General features: G+C 43.2%; 1 pseudogene; it reads right to left on the bottom strand.

Annotated features, from left to right (window-relative positions):
- The window catches only part of LOC132885551 (gastrula zinc finger protein XlCGF26.1-like), a 62,846-nt pseudogene that overhangs the window by 26,001 nt on the left and 9,299 nt on the right, over positions 1 to 27,546 (bottom strand).

The raw sequence follows: 27,546 nt of genomic DNA, 5'->3' as shown, positions 1-27,546 counted from the left end.
AGCCAGTGCCAAAGTGTTTGTGGTCCATGACAGGTCCTGGCTGATGTGTATGCAAACAAACAAACAAACACAAAAAAAAAAAAAATCAGAAATTCTGGATTACCTCCACACTCTTGCCACTGATGCTGATGGAGTGGTGGCCTGATGAGTTCTGTTGTCTTTTTGGAGTTCAAGACAAGGTTGTTGTCTCGACTCCAACTTCTCGACCTCTTCCCTATAGGCTGACTCATTGCTATTTGAGATCAGACCCCTCATGGTTGTATTGTCCGCAAACTTGATAATGATGTTGGAATCATGTATGGGTTTGCAGTCATGTGTGAACAGGCAGTAGAGGAGAGGGCTGAGCACAAAACCCTGTGGTACTCCAGTGTTCAGAGTGGTGGAGGTGGAAGTGTGTTTACTTAAGTGCACGAACTGTGGTCTGCTAGTAAGAAAGCTGTTCCTGTTTTTAATTAATCAAATCCCTCACTTTATTTCGGTTTCTGGTCCATATGACCCTCAGCGTACTAACACCTTCTGCGTGCTTTGGCAGCGCATTGATATCTGAGCTCCGTATCAATGCGCTGCCGAAGCGCGCAGAAGGTGTTAGTACGCCTGTCATTATAGTGTGGACTTTCCATAGCATAGAAAATCGCTACGTTTCAATTTGTGTAACTGAACTTGTTTCATATCACTGCTCATATAAACCTATGTAAACAGGAAAAACGCGGAAGAGTTTGGTCGCATCTAACTACAGCCCCAAAAAATACCATTGGCCATACTGAGCCTAGCTACATTGCTAACAGGAGTGACAGCGCGTCTGACTGCGTCTGACTGACTGGGAGGTCGCGCAAAGCTCGGAGAGGTACGGAGCAGCTCGTCTCAATTCAGGTAAGAGCATATTTCATTATGGAAGTACGGTGGACTGTTCCTTTAAACTGGTAAATAATATATTTATTTTTTCTTTACCAAATTCTTCCAGAAAACGAGAGCGCCTGAAAGGGAAAACCGAGCCGAGCCGCCATTTTGAATCCTCATTTACAGCTGTAATGCAAATGGCTTCCTCCTCAGTATACAAGTGCACTTCCATGGCAGGAAAAAAAAACAAAAACAAAAAAAACTACATTTTGCCACCTATGTAGTCCCCTATTTTTACAAATAGGAGTCATTCAGGATTCAGCCATGTTTTTGCTCGGCGTTAGCAAATTAGTTTTTAGCTTTCTCCTGAAATGTTTTATTTTATTTCTTCTTCCTCAGGGGAGTAAACTCGCTTTCGCTGTGAACACTGTCGTTATCGCTATCCATGCTGTAAAATTAATGTGATTCTCCTGAGAAATGCTGGCAAAAATTTAAAATTTTTGATAATCTTATAAATCTTATTTAAAAAAAAAAAAAAAAAAGATGTTCGTTGTGAACAAGCGAGTCGCCAGAGGTCCGTAATTGCCAGCCAATCAGAGTGCAGGATTTGGACCGTGAAGAAAAAAAAAAATAAATAAATAATAATAATAATAATAAATAAAATTGTGTCCTTTTCGATAAAACCGACAAAATAGGAAAAAAAAATCCCGACTTTTCCACCGTATGTATGGGCACCATGTCTTTTGCAATAAACATTGCGAGAGCATCTGTGACTGCCTTCCACCGCCCCGTTCTGATCAGAACGCACACAGCTGGGAAATGTGTCCGGGACGGTTGCTTGCTTTACTGTGGATGGTGCGCTCGTGCTGCGGCTGTGTTCATTCCGCTGGGAGCAGCACTTCTCCCGCTCCGCTGCAGGTTTCTGTTTAAGGGGTTGGAATAAATTCACCATGCTGCTTCCTCTGGAAGCAACCGTTTTCAAACACACCTTACAACAAGGACTTGTTTGGTCTGCATCCGACACCGCAAAACCGAACCAATTCCAGATCACGGAGGAAGTTACTCCTTTTTTGGGCACAAGCTGCAGCTTTCCCCCAATCGCTGCCCTGCTGTGTGTAAACGGCACTAGTTTATATCCCGTGTAGTGCGCTACAGAGTGTGTAAAGGGCGCTAGTTTATATCCCGTGTAGTGCGCTACAGAGCGTGTAAACGGCGCTAGTTTATATCCTGTGTAGTGCGCTACAGAGCGTGTAAACGGCACTAGTTTATATCCCGTGTAGTGCGCTACAGAGCGTGTAAACGGCACTAGTTTATATCCCGTGTAGTGCGCTACAGAGCGTGTAAACGGCACTAGTTTATATCCCGTGTAGTGCGCTAGAGCGTGTAAACGGCGCTAGTTTATATCCCGTGTAGTGCGCTACAGAGCGTGTAAACGGCGCTAGTTTATATCCCGTGTAGTGCGCTAGAGCGTGTAAACGGCGCTAGTTTATATCCCGTGTAGTGCGCTACAGAGCGTGTAAACGGCACTAGTTTATATCCCGTGTAGTGCGCTAGAGCGTGTAAACGGCACTAGTTTATATCCCGTGTAGTGCGCTAGAGCGTGTAAACGGCGCTAGTTTATATCCCGTGTAGTGCGCTACAGAGCGTGTAAACGGCACTAGTTTATATCCCGTGTAGTGCGCTAGAGCGTGTAAACGGCGCTAGTTTATATCCCGTGTAGTGCGCTACAGAGCGTGTAAACGGCGCTAGTTTATATCCCGTGTAGTGCGCTAGAGCGTGTAAACGGCGCTAGTTTATATCCCGTGTAGCGCGCTACAGAGCGTGTAAACGGTGCTAGTTTATATCCCGTGTAGCGCGCTACAGAGCGTGTAAACGGCGCTAGTTTATATCCCGTGTAGCGCGCTACAGAGCGTGTAAACGGCGCTAGTTTATATCCTGTGTAGCGCGCTACAGAGCGTGTAAACGGCGCTAGTTTATATCCCGTGTAGCGCGCTACAGAGCATGTAAACGGCACTAGTTTATATCCCGTGTAGTGCGCTAGAGCGTGTAAACGGCACTAGTTTATATCCTGTGTAGTGCGCTACAGAGCGTGTAAACGGCACTAGTTTATATCCTGTGTAGTGCGCTACAGAGCGTGTAAACGGCGCTAGTTTATATCCCGTGTAGTGCGCTACAGAGCGTGTAAACGGCGCTAGTTTATATCCCGTGTAGTGCGCTACAGAGCGTGTAAACGGCGCTAGTTTATATCCCGTGTAGTGCGCTACAGAGCGTGTAAACGGCGCTAGTTTATATCCCGTGTAGTGCGCTACAGAGCGTGTAAACGGCGCTAGTTTATATCCCGTGTAGTGCGCTACAGAGCGTGTAAAGGGCACTAGTTTATATCCTGTGTAGTGCGCTACAGAGCGTGTAAACGGCACTAGTTTATATCCTGTGTAGTGCGCTACAGAGCGTGTAAACGGCGCTAGTTTATATCCCGTGTAGTGCGCTACAGAGCGTGTAAACGGCGCTAGTTTATATCCCGTGTAGTGCGCTACAGAGCGTGTAAACGGCGCTAGTTTATATCCCGTGTAGTGCGCTACAGAGCGTGTAAACGGCGCTAGTTTATATCCCGTGTAGTGCGCTACAGAGCGTGTAAACGGCGCTAGTTTATATCCCGTGTAGTGCGCTACAGAGCGTGTAAACGGCGCTAGTTTATATCCCGTGTAGTGCGCTACAGAGTGTGTAAAGGGCACTAGTTTATATCCTGTGTAGTGCGCTACAGAGCGTGTAAACGGCGCTAGTTTATATCCCGTGTAGTGCGCTACAGAGCGTGTAAACGGCGCTAGTTTATATCCCGTGTAGTGCGCTACAGAGCGTGTAAACGGCGCTAGTTTATATCCCGTGTAGTGCGCTACAGAGCGTGTAAACGGCGCTAGTTTATATCCCGTGTAGTGCGCTACAGAGCGTGTAAACGGCGCTAGTTTATATCCCGTGTAGTGCGCTACAGAGTGTGTAAAGGGCACTAGTTTATATCCTGTGTAGTGCGCTACAGAGCGTGTAAACGGCACTAGTTTATATCCTGTGTAGTGCGCTACAGTGTGTGTAAAGGGCACTAGTTTATATCCTGTGTAGTGCGCTACAGAGCGTGTAAACGGCACTAGTTTATATCCTGTGTAGTGCGCTACAGAGCGTGTAAACGGCACTAGTTTATATCCTGTGTAGTGCGCTACAGAGCGTGTAAACGGCACTAGTTTATATCCTGTGTAGTGCGCTACAGAGCGTGTAAACGGCACTAGTTTATATCCTGTGTAGTGCGCTACAGAGTGTGTAAACGGCACTAGTTTATATCCTGTGTAGTGCGCTACAGAGTGTGTAAACGGCACTAGTTTATATCCTGTGTAGTGCGCTACAGAGTGTGTAAACGGCACTAGTTTATATCCTGTGTAGTGCGCTACAGAGTGTGTAAACGGCACTAGTTTATATCCTGTGTAGTGCGCTACAGAGTGTGTAAACGGCACTAGTTTATATCCTGTGTAGTGCGCTACAGAGTGTGTAAACGGCACTAGTTTATATCCTGTGTAGTGCGCTACAGAGTGTGTAAACGGCACTAGTTTATATCCTGTGTAGTGCGCTACAGAGTGTGTAAACGGCACTAGTTTATATCCTGTGTAGTGCGCTACAGAGTGTGTAAACGGCACTAGTTTATATCCTGTGTAGTGCGCTACAGAGTGTGTAAACGGCACTAGTTTATATCCTGTGTAGTGCGCTACAGAGTGTGTAAACGGCACTAGTTTATATCCTGTGTAGTGCGCTACAGAGCGTGTAAAGGGCACTAGTTTATATCCTGTGTAGTGCACTACAGAGCGTGTAAAGGGCACTAGTTTATATCCTGTGTAGTGCGCTACAGAGCGTGTAAAGGGCACTAGTTTATATCCTGTGTAGTGCGCTACAGAGTGTGTAAACGGCACTAGTTTATATCCTGTGTAGTGCGCTACAGAGTGTGTAAACGGCACTAGTTTATATCCTGTGTAGTGCGCTACAGAGCGTGTAAAGGGCACTAGTTTATATCCTGTGTAGTGCACTACAGAGCGTGTAAAGGGCACTAGTTTATATCCTGTGTAGTGCGCTACAGAGTGTGTAAACGGCACTAGTTTATATCCTGTGTAGTGCGCTACAGAGCGTGTAAAGGGCACTAGTTTATATCCTGTGTAGTGCACTACAGAGCGTGTAAAGGGCACTAGTTTATATCCTGTGTAGTGCGCTACAGAGCGTGTAAACGGCACTAGTTTATATCCTGTGTAGTGCGCTACAGAGTGTGTAAACGGCACTAGTTTATATCCTGTGTAGTGCGCTACAGAGCGTGTAAAGGGCACTAGTTTATATCCTGTGTAGTGCACTACAGAGCGTGTAAAGGGCACTAGTTTATATCCTGTGTAGTGCGCTACAGAGCGTGTAAAGGGCACTAGTTTATATCCTGTGTAGTGCGCTACAGAGCGTGTAAACGGCACTAGTTTATATCCTGTGTAGTGCGCTACAGTGTGTGTAAAGGGCACTAGTTTATATCCTGTGTAGTGCGCTACAGAGTGTGTAAACGGCACTAGTTTATATCCTGTGTAGTGCGCTACAGAGTGTGTAAACGGCACTAGTTTATATCCTGTGTAGTGCGCTACAGAGTGTGTAAACGGCACTAGTTTATATCCTGTGTAGTGCGCTACAGAGTGTGTAAACGGCACTAGTTTATATCCTGTGTAGTGCGCTACAGAGTGTGTAAACGGCACTAGTTTATATCCTGTGTAGTGCGCTACAGAGTGTGTAAACGGCACTAGTTTATATCCTGTGTAGTGCGCTACAGAGTGTGTAAACGGCACTAGTTTATATCCTGTGTAGTGCGCTACAGAGTGTGTAAACGGCACTAGTTTATATCCTGTGTAGTGCGCTACAGAGCGTGTAAAGGGCACTAGTTTATATCCTGTGTAGTGCACTACAGAGCGTGTAAAGGGCACTAGTTTATATCCTGTGTAGTGCGCTACAGAGCGTGTAAAGGGCACTAGTTTATATCCTGTGTAGTGCGCTACAGAGTGTGTAAACGGCACTAGTTTATATCCTGTGTAGTGCGCTACAGAGTGTGTAAACGGCACTAGTTTATATCCTGTGTAGTGCGCTACAGAGCGTGTAAACGGCACTAGTTTATATCCTGTGTAGTGCGCTACAGAGCGTGTAAAGGGCACTAGTTTATATCCTGTGTAGTGCACTACAGAGCGTGTAAAGGGCACTAGTTTATATCCTGTGTAGTGCGCTACAGAGCGTGTAAAGGGCACTAGTTTATATCCTGTGTAGTGCGCTACAGAGTGTGTAAACGGCACTAGTTTATATCCTGTGTAGTGCGCTACAGAGTGTGTAAACGGCACTAGTTTATATCCTGTGTAGTGCGCTACAGAGTGTGTAAAGGGCACTAGTTTATATCCTGTGTAGTGCGCTACAGAGTGTGTAAAGGGCGCTAGTTTATATCCTGTGTAGTGCGCTACAGAGCGTGTAAACGGCACTAGTTTATATCCTGTGTAGTGCGCTACAGAGCGTGTAAACGGCACTAGTTTATATCCTGTGTAGTGCGCTACAGAGTGTGTAAAGGGCACTAGTTTATATCCTGTGTAGTGCGCTACAGAGTGTGTAAAGGGCGCTAGTTTATATCCTGTGTAGTGCGCTACAGAGTGTGTAAAGGGCACTAGTTTATATCCTGTGTAGTGCGCTACAGAGTGTGTAAAGGGCGCTAGTTTATATCCTGTGTAGTGCGCTACAGAGTGTGTAAACGGCACTAGTTTATATCCTGTGTAGTGCGCTACAGAGTGTGTAAACGGCACTAGTTTATATCCTGTGTAGTGCGCTACAGAGTGTGTAAACGGCACTAGTTTATATCCTGTGTAGTGCGCTACAGAGCGTGTAAAGGGCACTAGTTTATATCCTGTGTAGTGCACTACAGAGCGTGTAAAGGGCACTAGTTTATATCCTGTGTAGTGCGCTACAGAGCGTGTAAAGGGCACTAGTTTATATCCTGTGTAGTGCGCTACAGAGTGTGTAAACGGCACTAGTTTATATCCTGTGTAGTGCGCTACAGAGTGTGTAAACGGCACTAGTTTATATCCTGTGTAGTGCGCTACAGAGTGTGTAAACGGCACTAGTTTATATCCTGTGTAGTGCGCTACAGAGCGTGTAAAGGGCACTAGTTTATATCCTGTGTAGTGCGCTACAGAGCGTGTAAAGGGCACTAGTTTATATCCTGTGTAGTGCGCTACAGAGCGTGTAAAGGGCACTAGTTTATATCCTGTGTAGTGCACTACAGAGCGTGTAAAGGGCACTAGTTTATATCCTGTGTAGTGCGCTACAGAGCGTGTAAAGGGCACTAGTTTATATCCTGTGTAGTGCGCTACAGAGTGTGTAAACGGCACTAGTTTATATCCTGTGTAGTGCGCTACAGAGTGTGTAAACGGCACTAGTTTATATCCTGTGTAGTGCGCTACAGAGTGTGTAAAGGGCACTAGTTTATATCCTGTGTAGTGCGCTACAGAGTGTGTAAAGGGCGCTAGTTTATATCCTGTGTAGTGCGCTACAGAGCGTGTAAACGGCACTAGTTTATATCCTGTGTAGTGCGCTACAGAGCGTGTAAACGGCACTAGTTTATATCCTGTGTAGTGCGCTACAGAGTGTGTAAAGGGCACTAGTTTATATCCTGTGTAGTGCGCTACAGAGTGTGTAAAGGGCGCTAGTTTATATCCTGTGTAGTGCGCTACAGAGTGTGTAAAGGGCACTAGTTTATATCCTGTGTAGTGCGCTACAGAGTGTGTAAAGGGCGCTAGTTTATATCCTGTGTAGTGCGCTACAGAGTGTGTAAAGGGCACTAGTTTATATCCTGTGTAGTGCGCTACAGAGTGTGTAAAGGGCACTAGTTTATATCCTGTGTAGTGCGCTACAGAGCGTGTAAACGGCACTAGTTTATATCCTGTGTAGTGCGCTACAGAGTGTGTAAAGGGCACTAGTTTATATCCTGTGTAGTGCGCTACAGAGTGTGTAAAGGGCGCTAGTTTATATCCTGTGTAGTGCGCTACAGAGTGTGTAAAGGGCACTAGTTTATATCCTGTGTAGTGCGCTACAGAGTGTGTAAACGGCACTAGTTTATATCCTGTGTAGTGCGCTACAGAGTGTGTAAAGGGCACTAGTTTATATCCTGTGTAGTGCGCTACAGAGTGTGTAAAGGGCACTAGTTTATATCCTGTGTAGTGCGCTACAGAGTGTGTAAAGGGCACTAGTTTATATCCTGTGTAGTGCGCTACAGAGCGTGTAAAGGGCACTAGTTTATATCCTGTGTAGTGCGCTACAGTGTGTGTAAACGGCACTAGTTTATATCCTGTGTAGTGCGCTACAGAGCGTGTAAAGGGCACTAGTTTATATCCTGTGTAGTGCGCTACAGAGTGTGTAAACGGCACTAGTTTATATCCTGTGTAGTGCGCTACAGAGTGTGTAAAGGGCACTAGTTTATATCCTGTGTAGTGCGCTACAGAGCGTGTAAAGGGCACTAGTTTATATCCTGTGTAGTGCGCTACAGAGTGTGTAAAGGGCACTAGTTTATATCCTGTGTAGTGCGCTACAGAGCGTGTAAAGGGCACTAGTTTATATCCTGTGTAGTGCGCTACAGAGTGTGTAAAGGGCACTAGTTTATATCCTGTGTAGTGCGCTACAGTGTGTGTAAAGGGCACTAGTTTATATCCTGTGTAGTGCGCTACAGAGTGTGTAAAGGGCACTAGTTTATATCCTGTGTAGTGCGCTACAGTGTGTGTAAAGGGCACTAGTTTATATCCTGTGTAGTGCACTAGCATAGGAAGTAGAATCCCATTTGGGACTGAGCCACTGTTAGCCGAGTTGAACTTACCTTGATGTTTCCAGCAGAACGCAGTTAACCACCTCAAATCCCCCACAACGGATCAGATGGAACTGTGGGGGTAAAACCCTGTCAGAAAGAGTTTAATGGAAAGATGATTAGTAGAGTCGGAGAGCTCAGCTCATCAATCAGCAAAACTGCCGCACGGCTTCTTCTATTTCTCTCAATGTGTGGCGGATCGCGACCGAGACGCCCACAGCGACCCCTACTGGAGCTCCACACTCATCACAGCAGGGCAGAAAGGGGAATTAAACTCGACCCCTACTGGAGCTCCACACTCATCACAGCAGGGCAGAAAGGGGAATTAAACTCGACCCCTAAGGCTGCTGGGCCATAGAAGGTTCATGCTGCACGCTACACGTTCACGTGAAGAACCGGACCCTGGGCCATTAAACTTCATGCTTGGATGTTCACGTGTTGCGTCTGTTCTACTTTGACCGAGTAACCAACAATACGGACTCTTCGGATGACGACGATTGCCTCATTCTGCTTTTACTGAGACAGAGGAAGAGAAAAAGGAACAGAATTTGGAGCCGAGAACACTTCCTTCTGAGAGAAACCCGTGGTGAATTTCACCGAACATTCTATAATCTGCTTGACAATCCCGATGAAGAACTATTTTTCAATTATACCATTCAATTATATTTTTTCTGAAGTTTTCCCCTGAAAGCATAGAGTTATCTCCCTAGACCCGTTCTGATTGGCTGGCGCGGCGGTGACCGCATGCATTGACTGGAATTTCCATCTTCACGCCTAGAAAAAAGTGTGCATGTTCATTTCACGCTTCACGCGTGAAGTGTGCAGCGTGCAGCGTGCAACGTGAACGCCGTTCTATGGCCCAGAGCAAGTCATGCTACGTTTGTCCACTTTTCTTTACACGCGTGTAGCGTGTAGTGTGCAGCATGCAGCGTGCAGCGTGAACCTTCTATGGCCCAGCAGCCTAATGGAGCTTTGTATACTTATCAGCAGTGTTGGGCACGTTACTTTCAAAAAGTAATTAGTTATAGTTACTAGTTACTTTTCCCAAAAAGTAACTGAGTTAGTAACGGAGTTACTTTGTCATAAAAGTAACTAATTACCAGGGAAAGTAATTATTCCGTTACATTTTGTTCCCCCCCCCCAAAAAAAAAAAATCAAATTCAATTAGTGTAATCATAATAAAAGTGAATGTTAAATGTGTTTAATGACTGAAATGGACACTTAACAGAACCAGTTAGTAACATTATCTACACTATATTAATATTTTTGTGGGACAATGTGAGATAAGACATCTATCAAATGTAATATATTTTTGCAGTTATTAAAATTATGTTACTAATTACTGGCCACTGACGAGGACAAACGCTTTGTTCCTCGACATAATGTGCATTGCACGTAAACACTCTTGCCTTTTATTTCAAGTAATGAAAAGTAATGGCTGTATTTCCAGTGTGAAAGCGCAGTGCTGGGCTGACCGCTCGCCATCACTGGGTCTTCCGATTGAAAGCGTGCGCAGTAGTGCAGTAGGCGTGGCCTACCTACATATGTTGTCCAAATCTACTCTGATTGGCTTACTGTGCCGTTGTCTCGCGTCTCCCCGCCCCACACTAAAGCAGAGTAAAGAAAGGCTGAACGAGCAGCGTGCCAGATGAGAACAGCTTTAATAAAGTAACGCATAGTATTTTATTGTAAGTAACGGGAACGGCGTTATAACGATGTAAAAAGTAATTAGTTAGATTACTCGTTACTAAAAAAAGTAACGCCGTTAGTAACGCCGTTATTTCTAACGCCGTTATTCCCATCACTGCTTATCAGTCGTGTTGCCAAATCTTTTCATCAGAAAAATCGCCAGATGAGAGGTGCAATACTACTAAATAACTCCTATTAAAAAAGTAATCCATTCATTATTAGTATCTAGACCAGGGGTCCTCGACGTTTTTCAGGCCAAGGACCTTTTTTTTTTTTTTACTGAACTTTTACTTTATTTTATTATTTTATTTCTACTATTGTTTAATTCTTATATTATTTTTATTTTTCTCTCTTCTTCCTCCTTTATTTTATGTAATTTTATTTTCTATTGTTTACTGTTTTTGCCTTTACCTCTGTAAAGCACATTGAACTGTCACTGTGTACGAAATGCGCTGTATAAATAAACTTGCCTTGCCCCAAACTGATGGAGAGTTGGAGCAGGGACCCCCTACTAAGATAGATAGATAGATAGATAGATAGATAGATAGATAGATAAAAATTGCGTTTTATATCAAACTGGGCCTAGTGCCATGTATAAACATAGCTACCCTGTTATTGTGCATTCAGTTCTAAGCTATTGAAATAATACACAGGTTCATATATTCATGTTTTTATTTTAAATATGTGCGAGGTACAGGGTGGCCGTGCCACTGCCATTTATAAACATACATCTTGCATACAACTCTGAGCTATTAAAATAATTCACAGATTCATGTAGAAGGGACAGTGAATCCTCAATCCTCCTTTGAGGTAAATCCAAACTTCTGATAATTATCTGTATATTTTCGGGTCTTCTCTTGTTTGCGCTTACCCTTATCAGCTGCTACATCAGCAGTAGATGCAGCCTCACCACTTGCATTTTCATCGGTGGTTTCTGAGGTGGAGGGTATCTGTCTTAAGCTTGTGGAGTTCTTTGGTCGAGCTACAAAATGATCCATTTTCGCTCATAACCATGTCCATACACTTGGTACAATAATATACTGGCCTCAGTACTGGCTGTTGTGGATTTGAGCTGCAGTGTTTTAGACCAGGAATATCTAGCAAAACAGATTTCAATAGGGTTTGTTGGGGAACTAAATGTCTTTTTTGTTATTTGATCTAATTTTTTTTACAAAGGTATCTTCTTTTTAATAATATTGCAGCGTGCGTCTTGTGTCTAGGATCTTAGTCATCTGGGGTCTGAATAGGTTCGGCCAATCACGGGGAACCTGACAGAGCCAGCCTGTAACATGCAGCCTCGTGACTGGCACAGCAGTGACAGGGGCAGGTCCTCCTCTTTGTGTACAGGAGGCTTGGAGGGACAGGTCTAGGCTTGGAGGGACAGGTCTAGGCTAGTGAGTGAACCAGTGCACAGCCTGATGCCCCTTTTCCACCAAAGCAGTTCCAGGGCTGGTTCGGGGCCAGTGCTTAGTTTGGAACCGGGTTTTCTGTTTCCACTGACAAAGAACTGGCTCTGGGGCCAGAAAAACCGGCTCCAGGCTAGCACCAACTCTCTGCTGGGCCAGAGGAAAGAACCGCTTACGTTGGGGGGGGGGCGGAGTTGTTAAGACCAACAACAATAGCAAGACCGCCAAAGCCGACGTAACACCGACTAACATTAGCTTATAACAAAGGCTAACATAACCATCTCACATTCAGTGTAAGAAAGGCCCCTTTTCCACCAAAGCAGTTCCAGGGCTGGTTCGGGGCCAGTGCTTAGTTTGGAACCAGGTTTTCTGTTTCCACTGACAAAGAACTGGCTCTGGGGCCAGAAAAAACGGTTCCAGGCTAGCACCAACTCTCTGCTGGGCCAGAGGAAAGAACCACTTATGTCAGCGGGGGGCCGGAGTTGTTAAGACCAACAACAATCGCAAGACTGCGAAAGGTCGCCATTTTTAAGCGACGAGAAGCAGCAGCTGTACAAACGTGAAGTCATCCATTATTATTGTTGTTGCTGCTGCTTCTTCTCCGTGTTGTTGTTGCTTTGATATTCACGCCAAGGTTTATGCAAACGCAGCGACGTAACTGATGTCTACAGCGACGTAACTGACGTATACAGCGATGTAATGACGTGGCTCCCCTTAGCACCACAAGCTATGGAAAAGCAAACTGGTTCTCAGCTGGCTCGCAAGTTGAACGAGTTGTGAACCAGCCCTGGAACTGATTTGGTGGAAAAGGGGTATAAGAGTCAAAACGTTATTAGGTTATTACCTGTCTCCTAGAACATAATTGCCATCCACTCAAAACCTGTCAATCAACACAAACATATTTGATCTGCCGTTTTCTGATCCCAATGAAGCACCGTAAAGCCAGAAGCAGCAGCTGTACAAACACGAAGTCATCCATTATTGTTGTTGTTGTTGCTTCGATGTTCATGCCAAGGTTTATGCAAACGCAGCGATGTAACTGACGTATACAGTAACGTAATGACATGGCTCTCCTTAGCGCCCCGAGCTATGGAAAAGCAAACTGGTTCTCAGTTGGCTCACAAGTTGAACAAGTTGTAAACCAGCACCAGCCCCGAACCAGCCCTGGAACTGATTTGGTGGAAAAGGGCTATGAGAGAGCTCCTGTGTGTCCTGAATGTGTGCATTGCTGACTGAAAGATAACATCTTCTGCCTCCATTTATCCGTTCACTACAACATGTTGGATTCATGTTCATGCGTATTTAAAGACATTTAAATTTGTGGGAAAAAAATTGGTTTGAAAAAAAAATTTAAATTAAGAAATATAAAAAAAATTGTCTAATCAACCACAAATTTCGCGACCTCCCTGCAGTACCTCCGCGGACCCCCTGTTGAAGACCTCTGATCTAGACGAATGAAGACCTGGAAAGTTTTGGTAAACTGGGATGTTTTAAGGCTCTCGCATGCTCACTTAGGTTTGTTGATGGTGGAGTGGAGCGGTGAACTGCTTTATAGATGACTTGCAACCACATGATCAGAATGTGCTACATCATGAGCGGCCGCCACGATGGCAGATCTACAAAGCAACTAGTATGGCAGCCGCTAAAAGCATGTCTGTAAACAATACTGAATTTTCTCAGTATTACCACAATTTTAACGATCGAGCAAAGATAGATGTGTGGTTTTGACCCATATTATTTTAAAAAGTCAGACTTTTCTGAAGATAAAGACGCTTCTCCCGACTATCGAGTACCCAGATATCACGTTCTATCTGGTTTGGCTGCCAAGGACCTTGGACGAAACATAGCCCATGTTCTGAGTGGGTGCCCAGTCTGGATTGTTTCTATCATATAATTTTGCTGATGCTCTGAGAAGCAAAATGGCAATACACATGTTAAAATTATTATAAACAACCAAGTGAACCATGACAAGAGAACGCTCATTTTATAGCAAGTGTCACAGCAACACAAAATTAAATTCTTCCATGATATTATCGAGGCGGCATGGTGGTGTAGTGGGTAGCGCTGTTGCCTCACAGCAAGAAGGTCCGGGTTCGAGCCCCGTGGCCGGCGAGGGCCTTTCTGTGTGGAGTTTGCATGTTCTCCCCGTGTCCGCGTGGGTTTCCTCCGGGTGCTCCGGTTTCCCCCACAGTCCAAAGACATGCAGGTTAGGTTAACTGGTGACTCTAAATTGAGCGTAGGTGTGAATGTGAGTGTGAATGGTTGTCTGTGTCTATGTGTCAGCCCTGTGATGACCTGGCGACTTGTCCAGGGTGTACCCCGCCTTTCGCCCGTAGTCAGCTGGGATAGGATCCAGCTCGCCTGCGACCCTGTAGAAGGATAAAGCAGCTAGAGATAATGAGATGAGATGAGACATTGATTTTCGTGACGTCGCGTGCGGGACTCCTCCCTCTGAATCCTATGTCAGCGCTGGTTTGTTTATGAGAAAACGACCTGGTGGTTTTCTGCAAATTTCTTCAATGTTATCACGTAATTATTAAAATGGTTAACAAATGTATCGTAGGAGGGTGTAGCAACACCACTCATGATGGGATTAGTACTCATCGTTTCCCAAAAGACCGGACAATGAGAGAGAAATGGCAGCGCTTGGTCTACACAGGCTGTGCACTGAAACCGTGCAAAGCTCGCGCAGCCTGCTGGCGCTTCCGCAGGTGACATCACGAATCTGGCTCCAGACTCCCTTGGGATTTTTCCAAACGTGTTTTATTTTATTTTTTTCTGCTGTAGACAGATGGCCTTGTGCAAAATCATTCTTCTGGATGAGCGTGTAAAGGGACAAACTTTCATATAAAAAAAACGAAATTGGTCCAGAATTTGCACTTTAAAGCAGTGGAGTTGCGCATGCGTGACTATGTTTTGTATGGAATGTTGCTTGACCCCACATTTGTATCTCCACTAATGTGGCTGTCATCCGGGTTTCTAATTTGCTTTGACGTAACTTGCAAGTCAAGGATAGCACAAGGTGCCTTCATGCCCATGTTACCTTTGAGCTCCTCCTTTTAGTTATGCTTTCAAGTATAGGCTTTGCTGGAATTCCTACATGAACGTGCATACTATGGATTCAAAAATAAGAACTCTATGAACAGAACAGACTAATATCAGAATAGAAAAATTAGGTACTTGAATTCTGTAATTTCTATCAAGAATGCAGACAAAAAGCAGTAGCAGCAGCGAGTTGAGAACTTGGCAAATGAAACATGTATGGGTAGAATAACTTATTTGAGGACAGGAGTTAAAATGAATGAAGAAGTGGGTGAGAGAAATAATGGTGAGCAGTGACTTATTTGGAATCAATCAATTACCATTGATTACATTGTTGTATGGGAACAATGATTATTACTTGCTTGTAGAAACAACTCAGAGGCTTTACATGCTGGTAGTGAGCTGAGTAAACCTGTTCACTTAATTCCTATAACTAACAGGCATGTGATATGATCTAACCCTGACCCTATTGAGTCAATCTAGGAAGAGTTATAAGGCCATCTCCAAACAATTTGAAATCATTCATTCTACAGTGAAAAAGGCTGATAAATGGCGAGCCTTCAAAACAGTTGCCATACCTTCTAATGCTCAGAGATACTCACTATGCACAATATATTCTGTTTTTTCCCCTTATTAGGCAAAAGACAATATTCCTATGCAGCTGTTTACATGGCTAATGAAAGGGAATATTCCACTAATATTCCCGTTTATATGCACGCGTAAATATGCCAATTGTCTAGAGGTTTGTGTACAACGTATAGAGCTGACACAGGCATAAGTCTGTGTCAGAAATTGCCATACAAACCCCCGTTGAGATATATACAGTGGTGCTTTAAAGTTTGTGAACCCTTTAGAATTTTCAATATTTCTGCATAAACATGACCGAAAAACAACATCAGATTTTCACACAAGTCCTAAAAGTAGACAAAGAGAACTGAAAAAGGTCATAGGCAATGGTCGGAGGTGAAACGTAGAATGTCAACTTTATTGTCTACAACAGTGATTCCCAATCTTTTTTCACCAAGTACCACCTCAGAAAATACTTGGCTCTCCAAGTACCACCATAATGACCAACATTAAAATACAGTAGCGTAGTAGGTCTAAGTATTCATTAAAAACAAGGCGGAGGTTTTATTTAACAAGTATATTTAATATTGTTGGCCACTGTAACATTACATACAGTACTTTGAACAGTAACACTGTGTTTAAATATAGGAAAATAAAACACTGTACTTAAATAATGAATCAAATAAAATTAATTGCACATAAAAGTGAAATAAACATTGTACTAAAATAAATATTAAAAGACAGTTCTTAAAGATTAAATGAAAATGTACTTAAAAGTTAAATAACTGTACTTAAATGTTAAGTAAAAAAAAGTACTGTCCCCGCATACAACACACTGCGGCCTGGGCAGCTCCTCTGTCCCGCTCCAAATGAATCCCAGTTTTATGTATTTTTCGTCAGACTTCCTCCTCACTGGTTTCTGCCGTTTGCTAGCAGTTCTGAGGCTGGTTTTGCCACTGTCGTTAGCATCTGCGCTCGGCTCACACACGTCCTCTTCAGTTCTCCCTCTCTCCTGATCCACGCTCCCATTCGCGGATTTAAGCCACAACAGTAATTTTGTCGTACTCGTCATAATTAGCAAAGCCACCTCCACCTTTTCCCATCACAGCCTAGTCTACCAATGGCGGATAACCGTCTGTCAGCGGAACCGGCGGGAATGCGTACGTACGCTACGTATGGCTACCCAGAAGCACTTGCAAACTTTTTAAAATAATTAACTTAATTTGTATCTCCTTTCATTTTCTTGTCATTGGTTGATATTTTCATCCATTTGGATATTATGGATAGTATTTCACGTTTTATTTTATTTTTTAAATTTTATTTATATTTAATTAAGTGATTCTTTGGCGTACCACTAGTGGTACGTGTACCACAGTTTGAGAATCACTGGTCTACAAGAATGACCCAAAAAGCGAATTCAATCTTCCGAGTGTTTAATTTGCACCCTAAAATTGAATAAAACGGTTAAAATATACTGTTTTGCCCAATTTCCAAAGGCTTGTTTACATCCCACTTGCGCGCACTTTCACCGCCAGGGGACCGTCATCATGACGTCATTCAAGCCAAACAGACTGGGAGCAGCTCTGCGTTTACTTGCGAACCGAGCACACGTGTACGGACTTTGGTCGTGAGAGGTTGTGTAAAATGTCTGAAAGCGAGAGCGATTTTGAAGTAGGAACTCTCCAAATTGAATATCAAGAGGTGAAACCATATATGTATGACCCTATGGTCGTTGTGAAGCAATCGGTGAATGTGGCTCACTGGTTTGACCGTGCGGCCTCGGAATCGGACAGCGACTCGGACGACTCTGATCGCGGTGACCCCGGACCTCAACAAGACTCGCGCCCAAACGATTTATCCTGGTAGTTATGATAAATTCCTACTTTCATCGTAATACTAAATAACAGCCCTTTTGAAGAATAATTAAACCGCCTCCCTAGTGGATATAGGGAACGATTACTGGACAGCGCGCCGGTAGGCCACATTAGCCTGCCATCCGCGGCATTATACTATTTATAGCCGACTCTAAGCGAGGAAATATCCCTTTGTCTCATTTCCACAGTGATTGTACAGGATCCCTCAGGATTCTTGACTTGTCAATTGCAAGCAAAAGTAAAAATGCTTACCTCCAATCTTCTCCTTTTTGCTTGAGCGTTGCTGCTCCGTTTCTTCTTTGACTGATTTTGTTTCACGCACACAATCCACTCTCTCCGCCTCTTCCGGAAAAAAACAACCCTCTGGCTTCATGCGCACAATCCACTCTCTCCGCCTCATCTCCTCTCTCGGAAAAAGGTAAAAACTTCTTCCTGAATCGGTCCCGTTGTTACAGTTCACTGCACACCAATAAGGCATGGGGGTTTTCTTTGGAAATTCCTGAACGCACGTCTGCACTCAAGCTGAACGGCAATGTGAGTAAACGGAAGTGGACTCAACTCAAGTGGTTTGTTTGGCTTGAATGACGTCACGCGCTGAGTGGTCACGAAAATCACCGAACAGAAAGTCGCCGCGATCCGCGCTAACTTATTTTAATTATTACTTATAAACAATACTTCTTGGGACCAGAAGAAAATTACAAAAGGTTTTTTTAACATATAAAAAGTTTCAAATGCGCATAAATTAAAAACCGTTGCCTATGAGCTTGAAACAAATGAGACAAAAATATTATACTTGGTCATTTATTTATTGGGGAAAATGATTCGATATTACATATCTGAGAGTGGCAAAAGTATGTGAACCTCTAGGATTAGCAGTTAATTTGAAGGTGAAATTAGAGTCAGGTGTTTTCAATCAGTGGGATGACAATCAGGTGTGAGTGGGCACCCTGTTTTATTTAAAGAACAGGGATCTATCAAAGCCTGGTCTTCACAACACATGTTTGTGGAAGTGTATCATGGCACGAACAAAGGAGATTTCTGAGGACCTCAGAAAAAGCATTGTTGATGCTCATCAGGCTGGAAAAGGTTACAAAACCATCTCTAAAGAGTTTGGACTCCACCAATCCACAGTCAGACAGATTGTGTACAAATGGAGGAAATTCAAGACCATTGTTACCCTCCCCAGGAGTGGTCGACCAACAAAGATCACTCCAAGAGCAAGGCGTGCAATAGTCGGCGAGGTCACAAAGGACCCCAGGGTAACTTCTAAGCAACTGAAGGCCTCTCTCACATTGTCTAACGTTCATGAGTCCACCATCAGGAGAACACTGAACAACAATGGTGTGCATGGCAGGGTTGCAAGGAGAAAGCCACTGCTCTCCAAAAACAACATTGCTGCTCATCTGCAGTTTGCTAAAGATCACGCGGACAAGCCAGAAGGCTATTGGAAAAATGCTTTGTGGACGGATGAGACCAAAATAGAACTTTTCTGTTTAAATGAGAAGCGTTACGTTTGGAGAAAGGAAAAACACTGCATTCCAGCATAAGAACCTTATCCCATCTGTGAAACATGGTGGTGGTAGTATCATGGTTTGGGCCTGTTTTGCTGCATCTGGGCCAGGACGGCTTGCCATCACTGATGGAACAATGAATTCTGAATTATACCAGCGAATTCTAAAGGAAAATATCAGGACATCTGTCCATGAACTGAATCTCAAGAGAAGGTGGGTCATGCAGCAAGACAACGACCCTAAGCACACAAGTCGTTCTACCAAAGAATGGTTAAAGAAGAATAAAGTGAATGTTTTGGAATGGCCAAGTCAAAGTCCTGACCTTAATCCAATGGAAATGTTGTGGAAGGACCTGAAGCGAGCAGTTCATGTGAGGAAACCCACCAACATCCCAGAGTTGAAGCTGTTCTGTACGGAGGAACGGGCTAAAATTCCTCCAAGCCGGTGTGCAGGACTGATCAACAGTTACCGCAAACGTTTAGTTGCAGTTATTGCTGCACAAGGGGGTCACACCAGATACTGAAAGCAAAGGTTCACATACTTTTGCCACTCACAGATATATAATATTGGATCATTTTCCTCAATAAATAAATGACCAAGTATAATATTTTTGTCTCATTTGTTTAACTGGGTTCTCTTTATCTACTTTTAGGACTTGTGTGAACATCAGATGTTTTAGATCATATTTTTGCAGAAATATAGAAAATTCTAAAGGGTTCACAAACTTTCAAGCACCACTGTATTCTGAATGCTACTAAAACCTGAATAAGATCCGCATATCCCATGTCAATCAGAAAATGCTAAATTCGGAACGAGACCATCAAGGACAGCATAGCTCACTCCGGCCCTGTCTAGTCCAGAAGGAACGATCTAAAGTGGGCTACTGTAGTACCTGACACGCAGAATACCACGGACTACGCCACCCCCTATCTGGGCAGGGGAAACCCCTCAACTCTGCAGTGAAACTGATGCTAAACCTTCCCCGCAAAGGAACAGTTTACAAGAGGCATATCTATGAGCAGCTCAAATTTATTACAAATTAGTACAAATACAATTAAATGATGTGAAAGACAGGAACAAGGACAATGGAGGGCAACTGGCTGGGACTCCTCAAAGTAATAAGGTCGGATCAGCACACACAGCTCCCATCTCAGGTGGCCCCAGTGAGAGAGAGGAAAGAGGCAGCAAAACCCACACCACACAAGCATGCACACAGCAAGCACTGCACACACACACACACACGCAATAGATGTGAATATCACTACAATATGACGCACCGTGTTGTATATTACCAATACACACCAAGATAGAAGTGTCCCCCCTCAGTGCAGCCCCCCACAGAAAGGAGCTAGTCAGGTGCGGATCCGGCCTTGTACAGAGAGAACCTACATGGAGACAAAAGCAGGAGAACAGCCAGCTCCCAGTACAACAATAGACTAAAGTTAAAGCTTACGTACAGTATAACTACGGGGCAATATTTACCCAGGTAGAAACACTCAGGGCAAGTAAATACTGTGGCTATTTGAAGACAGCCAGAGCAGCCAAACAAACAAACAAACAAAACACCACAAAAAAGGCGTGAACTAACAGTAAAACAGTGACTGGCCTGGTTTTGCAAGAGCGTTCAGGGCTCCCCCACAGCACAGTAACACGGGAGCAAAACGGGACATTCCAGTGCAAATCAATGTCTGTAGCCCAGCTACTCAATAGGTGGTCAAGTCTTTACTGTAAAATCAGGCAGTCACCTCTGTGTCCTCCATGAAGTGGAACACAAAAGCACTCACCCTGCATAACAGGGGAACCCAGACACAATGGCAAATGGCAGGAGGAAGCCAAACTTTATAACTTCCTAGTTGGTCATGTGACAAAACAAGCAGCCACACAAATCAAAGCCCTGCAGTATCAGTGCAGGTAGCCACACACAGATCCCCACACTACCTTGCACAATAAATTTTGTAAGCTATATACAGAACCTATATACATCCTAAGAATACCTATCTATTTGCCAGAAAGAATCCAAAACAGCAAGGAACTGACTGAAGTGATTTTTGTTGAACTGCTCTTTAAGGCTTAATTATTACATATCTTAATTATTCATTGTATTAATGTAAATTTGGGTAGAAGCTACAGTGGATATATAAAGTGTACACACCCTGTTAAAATGATAAGTTTTTCTGATGTTCAAAAGAGACCACTATAAATAATTTCAAAACTTTCCCCACCTTTAATGTCACCTATAACCTGCACAATTCAATTGAAAAACAAAACTCTGTTAAGGGGAAAAACAAATAAAAAAATGTACAATAAGCTGGTTGCATAAGTGTTCACACCCTTAAACTAATATTTTGTTGAAGCACCTTTGGATTTCAAGGACCTTTGGAAGGAGGCCCCGGGGAAGACCCAGGACACGCTGGAGGGACTATGTCTCTCGGCTGGCCTGGGAACGCCTCGGTGTTCTTCCCGAGGAGCTGGCCGAGGTGTCTGGGGAAAGGGAAGTTTGGGCTTCCATGCTTAGACTGCTGCCTCTGCGACCCGGTCCCGGATAAGCGGAAGAAGACGAGACGAGACCTTTGGATTTAATTACAGCATCCAGTCTTTTTGGGTCGGAGTCTATCAGCCTGCCACATCTAGACTTGGCAATATTTGCCGACTCTTCCTTGCAAAAGTGCTCCAAATCTGTCAGATTGCGAGGGCATCTCTTGTGCACAGCCCTCTTCAGGTCACCCCACAGATTTTCAATTGGATTTAGGGCTGGGCCATTCCAAAACTTTAATTTTCTTCTGCTGAAGCCATTCTTTTGTTGATTTTGATGTATGCTTGGGGTCATTGTCGTGCTGAAAGATGAAATTCCTCTTCATCTTCAGTTTTCTAGCAGACACCTGAAGGTTTTGGGCCAAAATTGACTGGTGTTTAGAACTGTTCATAATTTCCTCCAGCTTGACTAAAGCCACTGTTCCAGCTGAAGAAAAAACACCCCAAAACATGATGCTGCCGCCACCATGCTTCACCGTGGGTATGGGGTTCTTTTGGTGATGCGCAGTGTTTTTGCACAAAACATACATTTCGGAATTGTGGCCAAAAAGTTCAAACTTGGTTTCATCAGACTATAAACACATTTTCCTATGCTTTTGGGAGAGTTGATTTTTTAGTTTGCAAAATTTCGCCAGGCCTGGATGTTTTTCTTTGTAAGAAAAGGCTTCCATCTTGCGGCCCTACCTTATAGTCCAGACATATGGAGAATACGGGAGATTGTTGTCACATGTAGTACACAACCAGTACTTGCCAGAAATTCCTGCAGCTCCTTCAGTGTTGCTGTAGGCCTCTCAGCAGCCTCCCTGACCAGTTTTCGTCTTTTCATCAATTTTGGAGGGACGTCCAGTTCTCGATAATGTCACTGTTGTCCCATATTTTCTCCACTTCTTGATGACTGTCTTCACTGTGCTCCGTGGTATATCTAATGCTGTGGAAATGTTTTTGTCCCCTTCTCCTGACTGATACCTTTCAACAATGAGATCCCTCTGATGCTTTGTAAGCTCTCTGTGAACCCTGGCTTTTGCGAGAGGATACAACTGAGCAAATGTCAGGAAAATCCTACTAGAATAGCTGAACTTTATTTGGGGTTAAAAAGTAATTTTAATTGATGGCAGGTGTGAACCCAAAAAGACCGAATGCCGTAATTAAATCAAAAGGTGCTTTAACAAAGTATTAGTTTAAGGGTGTGCACACTTATGCAACCAGCTTATTGTACGTTTTTTTTAACCCCCCAACAGATTTGTTTAATTGAATTGTACAGGTTATAGGTCACATTAAAGGTGGGAAAAGTTTTGAAATTATTTATCGTGGTCTCTTTTTTTTTTTTTTTACATCAGAAAAATCTATAATTTTAACGGGGTGTGTACACTTTATATCCATTGTATATACACTACCGTTCAAAAGTTTGGGGTCACCCAGACAATTTTGTGTTTTCCATGAAAAGTCACACTTTTATTTCCCACCATAAGTTGTAAAATGAATAGAAAATATAGTCAAGACATTTTTCTGGCCATTTTGAGCATTTAATCGACCCCACAAATGTGATGCTCCAGAAACTCAATCTGCTCAAAGGAAGGTCAGTTTTATAGCTTCTCTAAAGAGCTCAACTGTTTTCAGCTGTGCTAACATGATTGTACAAGGGTTTTCTAATCATCCATTAGCCTTCTGAGGCAACGAGCAAACACATTGTACCATTAGAACACTGGAGTGAGAGTTGCTGGAAATGGGCCTCTATACACCTATGGAGATATTGCACCAAAAACCAGACATTTGCAGCTAGAATAGTCATTTACCACATTAGCAATGTATAGAGTGGATTTCTGATTAGTTTAAAGTGATCTTCATTGTAAAGAACAGTGCTTTTCTTTCAAAAATAAGGACATTTCAAAGTGACCCCAAACTTTTGAACGGTAGTGTAGTTTTATACATTTGTATAGGTTTTTTTTTTATAATTATTCATAACACTCCTACTACTTTAACACAAATTTCACCCCAGGATTGCTCAAATGGAATCATGTTCCAGAGAAAGAGTCACATATCTGGGTAGGTACTCCATTTTTACTTGATTTTGTTTTTAGTTCATGGCAGGCTTTTAGTACTCAAGTCTGACTCATGCCCCAATTTTAAGGACTCGGACTAAAGCATTAACTGCATTCAGACTCAAATTGTAGAGAGGGACTCGGATTTCTTTATTTTTTGTAACATGCAATAATAATTTGGCATATTTATATCTACATTTTTTTTAATACCAATTTCATGCAAGAGAACGCACATTTACCTGTTCATACATCATGGTCAGGAACAAACTAACATTAACGGTGCTAAAATGTCTGGAGAGAATACCTGTAGGATTGTCTATGTTCCTTATACAGACTTCTCATGCAGTGGGGAGAGAAAAAAAAAATGCACAGCTATATGTTCCATATGTAGAAGAACTATCAAGGAGATGACAGGGACAACCTCGAACCTCAATCGTCATTTGGCGAGACTCCACCCAGAGAAAGAAGGGACACGCTATGTTCATTGCTCTGCAGGGCTTGCTGAGTGATGAACTAGCTCGTGTTAACCCTCTCTCATGTTATTTGCCCTGTTGATGGTAGGCAGAGCTTACTGAGCGATGAACAAGCTTTTAATCTGTAGCCTGTTAACTAAAAATGAGGTAGTCGAGCAGTGACATTAGTCCAACACAGTCACAGAGATGGTTTCACATAAAGGCAACAACAGCCACTGTCAAATGATGCGGTTGAAGTCTTGTTCTTGGACTCGACTCAGTTTTCTTTAATGACTCGGACTTAAACACTGGGGACTCGAGACTGGACTCGGGGTTTAGTGACTTGACAACACCACCACTGGTTCATGGTCAACCAAAAATTTAAAGCTTACCATTCACCAAGTATTTGACCATTCTGACAGTCGAAACAAAAAGTTACGAATAGGTATCATCCTAACGAGGTCTGACATTATCAATACATCCAACCTGGGTATGCACAGAGACTACATCAGCTGCTGCAATCAGTGAAATGCTCTGGAATAGTACACTTTAACACTGTACACTTAGTACACTTTCAACACTGTATCAAGTCCATAGCAATGAAAACACCACTACTACACTTCCATTGATCAGTAAAGAAATATGGGGCTTCAGAGTAGGGCTGTGTGATATGGGAAAAAATGAATATCCCGATACATTTTCTCCATTTCACAATATACATCTCGATATATTGAAATCTCCTCTAAAGGACCCCATGAAATATAACTTTTACTCTTTACTGTTTTCACTACAATCCCTGCAGATTAAATAACATTCTTGGTTAACTTTACAGGTGGTTTTCAACACATTTTGCATTTTCATGTTAGTGATTTAATCACAATTGAATTGAAATAAGACTATTTTTATTCAACAAAGATGTGGCACAAACTGCAAAAACAATCTTGAAAATTGCAACAAAGGGGCGACACAATACAGAGCTGCTCAGAGCTCAAACCAATAAAGTGCAGCTCAACACTGAGAGAGACATTTAGCCTAAATAAGAAAAGTGCTCATTCATTAAATTAAAAAAAAAAAAAATAGATCTCCAAGCTATTAACCTGACTACTGAGAACCACTGGAACATTCACAATAGAGAGAGAGATTGAGGGAGAGAAGAGAGAGATCTGCAAAACAATTTTTCTCTTTGCACACTTTTGAACTGAATGTTTTCTGGCTCCGCCTCTCAGATGTGTAGAATTCTGGCTGCTGCCTTCTCTGTAAAATGTCTGCGACCAGGCAACTCATATTTGGGATCGAGTGTGTTTAGTAATTTTTGGAAGCCTGGTTTTCCCACTATACTAATTGGGATCATGTCTTCGGCAATGAAGTTAGTGATCGCATCCGTTATAGCTCTCCATCTCTGACTCGGTTTCTCATATGGGGAGGCTTTGGAGAACGAGGCCGCTATGGTCATTTGTTTAGCTCGTGGGCAAGTCATTTGGAGTTTAAGAGACTCTTCATACTGTACCAGGTGAGTTTTCAGGTGATGGAATATATTTGTAGTGCTGCTGCCTTTCGTGATGACAGTTTTTTTTTTTGCACACTTTACAAACTGGCATTTGCTGTTCCACGTCCTCCTCGCGATATCCAAAAAAATGCCAGATGACTGACCCCTTACTAGTTCTTTTAGGAACCAATTCGTCCGCTTCCATTTTTAATTTGTCGCTGAAATTGACAGAGCTTACACGGTAGCCTATGCAGCACCAGCGATTGCACGAACTGAGTCAGCACTGTAAACCGGAACCAGGAAATCTTCCCGCCGGCAGTGTTGCCAAATCCTGCTGACGTTATCCAGCCCAAAATATGTTCAAAACCCGCCAAAACGCACTTGAAACCGCCCAATCTGGCAACACAACCAAAACTAGAAAATCTTCCCGGAAATTCCTTTCAGCACCGAGATGTCGCCCGGGATTGGTTGGCGAGTGCGTGACGTTATTGTTTTTTTTTACCCTTTGGCAGCCTCTCACGTTACTGCCTGAGGGACAGGGAGAAAACCACCGGAAAAGGTTTTAAACAAACGCAACAAACAAGTCGGAAGATGACCATAAAATACTCGATAGTTACGATATAATAATTTTATGTATCGCGCACAGAATTTTCGGCGATATATCGAGTATATTTGATATATCGCACAGCCCTACTTCAGAGTAAAGACTTGTATTGGAAACATGTTTTCAAGAAGAAGCACAATTCTTCATCAACTGGAAAATGAGAGAAGAAAAACATTCAATACAAAAGATCCCATTTGGCACAAAATAAGCCTTTTGGAAATTCCCACATTCATAAGAACTGTTGCCTGTCCACATTCATCTCTGTGTGAATGCACTGGTGTTCCCGAAGATTCCTCTGGCTAGTAAAATGTTTCTCACACTACGAACAGGAATATGGTTTATCTCCAGTATGAATGCGCTGGTGTTGTTGGAGATGACCGCTCCGTTTAAACTTTTTACCACACTGCAAACAACGATGTGGTTTCTCTCCAGTGTGGACGTACTGGTGCTGTTGGAGACTTTTCCTCTGTGTAAAACTTTTCCCACACTGTGAGCAGTGATACAACTTCTCTCCACTGTGAATGAGCTGGTGCTGTCTGAGAGTACCGCTCTGTGTAAAACACTTCCCACATTGTGAACATTGATGTGGCTTCTCCCCAGTGTGAATGTACTGGTGTTGTCGGAGACTTATTCTCTGTGTAAAACTCTTCCCACACTCTGAGCAGTGATACGGTTTCTCTCCAGTGTGAATGTGCTGGTGGTGCCGGAGACTATTCCGATGTGGAAAACTCTTCCCACACTGTGAGCAGTTATACGGGGTCTCTCCGGTGTGAAGGCGCTCATGCTGTTGGAGAGTACTCTTATGTGCAAAACTCTTCCCACACAGTGAACACTGATGGGGCTTCTCTCCAGTGTGAAGGAGTTGGTGTATTTGAAGATTACGCTGGCTAGTAAAATTCTTCCAACACAGTGAGCAGTAATATGGTTTCTCTCCAGTGTGAATACGCTGGTGCTTTTGGAAATTACTCTTTTGACTGAAACTTTTCCCACAGTGTGAACAGGAATATGGTTTTTCTCCTGTGTGAATGTGGTGGTGTTCTTTCAAGTGATACTTTTCATTGTAACTTTTCCCACACTGTGAGCAGCGGTATGGCTTTTCTCCAACATGAATTCGTTGGTGCTTTTGGAAATTACTCTTCTGACTGAAACTTTTCCCACAGTGTGAACAGGAATAAGGCTTTTCTCCTGTGTGAATGTGGTGGTGTTCGTTGAGATTACCCTTCTGACTGAAACCCTTCCCACACTGTGAACAGCAATACGGCTTCCCCCCCGTGTGAATTTGCTGATGTTTTTTGAGATGACTCTTTTGATTGAAGCTCTTCTCACATTGTGAGCATTGGTGAATTTCTTTTTCAACTCGTCTGTCGGTAGCGTTCGTGTGGAATGTACAAGATGGACCTTGGTGACTCTTCAAACTCTCTGTAGGTTCCAGATTCTCAAGTTTAATCTCGCCTGACTTCATCCTTGCTTTGTCTCATGTGGAGGTAAGTTTAAGATGAGCAGGGAATAAGAAAGCAGGAACGGACAAGAAACCAATGAAATCTAGATCAAAACAAGAAAAAAAGTACCAATAGTTAAATATTAACAAAAACCATTTTGCTTATTTTTATAAAACAAAA

This window comes from Neoarius graeffei, chromosome 4, assembly GCF_027579695.1.
Source record: "Neoarius graeffei isolate fNeoGra1 chromosome 4, fNeoGra1.pri, whole genome shotgun sequence".
In the NCBI taxonomy this organism is placed as follows: domain Eukaryota; kingdom Metazoa; phylum Chordata; class Actinopteri; order Siluriformes; family Ariidae; genus Neoarius; species Neoarius graeffei.
This window is presented reverse-complemented; position numbering and strand designations above follow the sequence as displayed.